Consider the following 4,739-nt stretch of genomic DNA (forward strand, 5'->3'; position numbering starts at 1 on the left):
CGTCCATGAGATGCATTGCGACCAACGTAACTCTTAGGTCCTATGAGCAAGTTCAAGTATTGTTCTACGTCAAAAATAAAGCTTTTTAATTCCTTAGCATCCCGGTTTCCATTTAAGGGGTTGTGTTCTTGGATTTTAAGTTTGTTAAGCCCACATGAACGTGGCTTGAGGTGTGGTTCTCTACAGCCCAACTTGTCAAACTCACTCGGGTGCTCATCAACCATGATTTCGTTCAACAAGAGAGACCTTGAAAACGACTAGATTATCGCATTAACCATTTGAATCACCTGCTCATCTCAACCATGACGTCGTTCAACAAGAGAGACCTCGAAAATGACTGGATTATCGCATTAACCATTTTAATTACCTGCTCATCTCAACCATGATGTCGTTCAACAAGAGAGACCTCGAAAACGACTGGATTATCGCATTAACCATTTGAAATTGAACAAAATATTTATAACATAACTTTAACAAAGGTACGAAGTTCATAAAAGTCTTTTTAGTCTAAGATAGAAACTGTAAAATAAAATGAAATAAGAAAATAATATTCCATTGCCGGGAATCGAACCCGGGTCTCCTGGGTGAAAGCCAGATATACTTACCGCTGGACGACAATGGATTTTTGGTTTAGATGTCCTGAAGTCTTTTGTCAGATCGCTGAAGAGTTTTAGCATGATCTTTTGCTTAATGTCTAACTCTTCGACACGTCCATCCCTGTGTGTGTTAGAGTTGTCATAGCTACCGCGACGTTTCAAGCTGTTCGATTGTGTGGCTCTTTCTTCAAAAGAGTCAATATAAAATGTTAGGTCTTTGATTGGCAACCCATCCAGGGGAGTGTCGATTGCATCGATTCCATCAACGATCATCCCATGAGTTTATGGTTCATGACCCATTTTTTATACCATTCACCTTCGAGAACTACAATAGTTTTGCATCGTCCATGAGATGCATTGCGGCTAAGGTTGTGCAAAGCCTCAAAATGTGTTGATGTTGGAATATTAAGGTTGTGCAAAGCCTCAATTGATATGGTGCCATGAAGACCATGAAGATGCTCATGGTCGTTTGAGAATGAAATTCTTGGTTGACTAGATCAGTCTCCAGGTGTGAGAATTGTTAGGTTATGGTGAAGCTATATTTGGTAAAGCTATATTTGGTAAAGCTATATCCAGTACAGCTATATTTGGTAAAACTATATCCGGTAAACCTATATATGGTAAATAGATATATATAGTAGATGGTTAAATCGGGTAAAGCTATATATAGTAAATGGCTATATATAGTAGATGATTAAATCTGGTAAACCTATATATAGTAAACTGAACTATATATATATCCCGTCCGCTAGAGCTTTGAAAAGTACTTTCTATTCTTTGTAATTCTCTGTTACTGTACATACGTGAAGTCATTAGTAGAAAAATTCTTTTAGCCAGAGTTCTCCTTGCACTTTTCTCTATCCTGTTCTTTGTGTTCATCTAGATCGAGCGTGTGCGTTGTTGTGCGATCCTAACAGGCCCTTCTATCTTGGATAGAAATTTGTTACACTTTTTGGACCGACACTATGCCTAAGGGGTCACTAAGGTTAAAATCCTACAAAATGGATCTATGGCTCAGTGGTAGAGAATTTGACCGGTCACCAGTTTGAACTTGGTTGGGCCCTTTTATTTTGGAGAGACACTTTTTACACTTTTAGACTGACACTCTGTAGAAGGGGTCATTAAGGTTGAAATCATGCAAAATGGATCCATAGCTCAGTGGTAAAGCATTTGACGGCAGATCAAGAGGTCACCCATTCGAATTTGGTTGGTTTCTTTTATCATTTTACTTTGTTTTCAACCTCTTTTAACTTGCAATCCGTGCTTGGAGAACCCACCGAAATGTGAGTTTGCCGTTAGGGTTCTTGGAATGATTCTCTAGATTATCCCTTCCATGTTGGGAGTCGGGCCATGGGTCTTGGGTGAAGGAACCGTTGGTTTACCACCCTTAAGAGTTAAGGAAGCATCTTGAGGCTAGTTTCACACAGTATCATTGTCTTTGAGATAACAATTCTTTTCTATTTTATATAAATTTTTTAAAGATGGGTTCATTTCCAAATGCATGCTAACACCCTTATTGTTGAATAAATGACATGAAACTAGTTTCACATAGTAACGTTGCCTTTTTCTCCTATTGGTGGAAGGATAATAGGTCGATTATACCTATAGGGTAGTTTTAAGCGTGACAACGAGACTAATTTTTTTTTTTTTTAGTTAAAAATTAGAATTATAACAATCTGCCTAAAACCCTCAGACTAATTTTGCTTCTTTTCTAAATGCAAGCAGACAAAGTAGAAAAATGAAAACATGTAAATTGTAAACTCAAACATTTCAAAGAAATAAACAAGTTTTGATGGTACCAATGCTAACCAGAAAACAATCAACCAAATTGATTTCGAACATCGAAAACTTCATGTCTCCATCTTGTAAAGCCAATAAACCAAAGGGCCTAATATAGTAGAGAAATGAAAAAATGTTACCCTCACATGTGTTAGTGTTGTGCCATAAGTGATCAATGGATGTTGACTTTGACCAATTCCTACTTTTTTTTTTCTATATTTTGAAACTATTTTAAACACTTTTTTCTTGTACTCCTTATAATTTTACCTTTTAAGGTTGTAAATATTTGTGCACGGGTGACTATTATGATTATTAGTCAACTGAGTTAAGTGGAAATAAATTTTGAAGATGAAATTAAAGTATTAATTTTGATGTAATCTTTACCTGAGTTTTGGGATATTGTTATTAATGAGATTCAATCTAATGCCATTAGTAATTCACAATGATAATATTCAAAATACTTGACAAAAAAGAATGGTCAACGTAAGATATTTGAAACAAATAAATATTTTGTCCTCTATGATATATCAAATAACTCATTTGAAATTCCTTAATAATAAACCTCAAGTCTTACATCTTTTATAGTGAAAAGTTCCTTAAATAGAAGTCTTATTAGATACTTCTAAGCATTTAGAGATCAACTAGACACAAAGCTAAACATTCTAAACAAAATTAGGGGTTAAACTTTTAAGTTAACTTAATTTAAGAAACTTATGATTTTTATATTATCAAGAGTTTAATTGAGCTACGTCAATTCAATCTAGTGGACCCAAGAATTGAACCAAACCAAACCAAACCAAACCAACTAGTTAGTAACATGATTTAGTGGAAGCATTTTCACGCAAAGTAGAAGCAATAATGGAGGGTTTGAAATAATATAGTTTTCACCCCTTGTTTCTCGAGTGAATATTGAAATAATATAGTTTTCATGTTAAGTTTTGCACGGAAGAAAGAAAGACGGGGATGTAAAGTATTATTTCAATTTGTTTGTAATATACAACATTATATAAATTAACTATAAGAAATATATAAAATTACATGTTCTCCAAGAGCTTCAATCAACACCAGAGGGTTACTTCTGCAACCACTCTAAAGATGCTCAAGATCACAACGAGTTAGATAAAACAACTCTAGAACTTTGAATCCAATAACTTGAGTTTGACTCATGATAGGATCTCCCTTCTTGTGGAATCTGCATAAAATAGGAAACCCACTCCAAAATAAATTTTTACAAGGGGTTCTATGGTGTAGTGGTTAGCACTTTGGACTTTGAATCCAACGACTTGGGTTCTACTCCCGGTAGGACCTTTGACAACACAAGACATTTTAAAACAAAACGGTGTTACCACTTCCCATGAGTTTTTCAATAACTCCCAAACTTCATTATGAAATGTTGTATGAATCCTAACATTTTCTCCCATATCTTGGTTTCGCTAACTAAAGTTTTCCAATAACTCCCAAACTTCATTACCTTATATAACCTCTCGGGAAAAGGATTCATACAACATTTCATAAAATAAGATCTACTGAGAAAACCCGAGAAAAGGTCAAATTTTGAGTTGACTTGGACAGTTCAATTGAACTGGCCGTAACATTTTCTCCCATATCTTGGTTTCGCTAACTAAAGTTTTCCAATAACTCCCAAACTTCATTACCTTATATAACCTCTCGGGAAAAGGATTCATAGGATTCATACAACATTTCATAAAATAAGATCTACTGAGAAAACCCGAGAAAAGGTCAAATTTTGAGTTGACTTGGACAGTTCAATTGAACTGGCCGTATCATCGTTTTCTTCCTCTGAAAAGAAATAAGATGCACATTTTTTGCATCGCCGCCATCTGAAACTCGGCCTGTACAGCCACATTGACAGTGTTTCTCTCCTCGATTTCTTCGTGAAACTTAAAGATGGATGTTACAAGAAAGGGCTTGGGATTTATTTGATAACTTCTCGTGGATCGTAGCCTAAGATATTCGCTACCAAAGTTCATCCAAAATCTGATTTATCGCTAGAGATAAAACAAAGGATTTCTTATTGGGTAGCCGATTCTAGGGGTTTCAAGGCTCTATTTCTTCATTAAACCTCTTCCATATCCTATCTTCAGGCTAAAGGAATTGGTTTGGAGGAACGTCTTTGAGTGTAGGACCTTAATTTCCAGAAATCGTTCTCGGTATACAACTCACTCGAAACGCCAGATTTTCAATCTCGTGGGTAGCTTATTCTACGACGTTTTAGCTCTGGATTCCTTCATCAAGTTTACTCAACTTCTTTCTCTGAAGCTAGAGGAATCCTTAATCTGAAGGAAAAGAGATCGTATATAGGAATTTTGACTCTTATCCCCAATTTAATTTTGAAACCTATTT

General features: G+C 35.5%; 2 non-coding genes across 2 annotated transcripts; one reads left to right on the forward strand and one right to left on the reverse strand.

The window, feature by feature from the left end:
* Positions 1-550: 550 nt before the first annotated feature.
* TRNAE-UUC (transfer RNA glutamic acid (anticodon UUC)) lies at positions 551-622 on the reverse strand. Its single transcript has one exon. It is a non-coding gene; the product is annotated as a tRNA-Glu (tRNA).
* A 2,989-nt stretch (positions 623-3,611) lies between these two features.
* TRNAQ-UUG (transfer RNA glutamine (anticodon UUG)) lies at positions 3,612-3,683 on the forward strand. Its single transcript has one exon. It is a non-coding gene; the product is annotated as a tRNA-Gln (tRNA).
* The last annotated feature ends 1,056 nt before the right edge of the window (positions 3,684-4,739 follow it).

Source organism: Cucurbita pepo, chromosome 10 (genome assembly GCF_057944985.1).
Source record: "Cucurbita pepo subsp. pepo isolate OVF chromosome 10, ASM5794498v1, whole genome shotgun sequence".
In the NCBI taxonomy this organism is placed as follows: domain Eukaryota; kingdom Viridiplantae; phylum Streptophyta; class Magnoliopsida; order Cucurbitales; family Cucurbitaceae; genus Cucurbita; species Cucurbita pepo.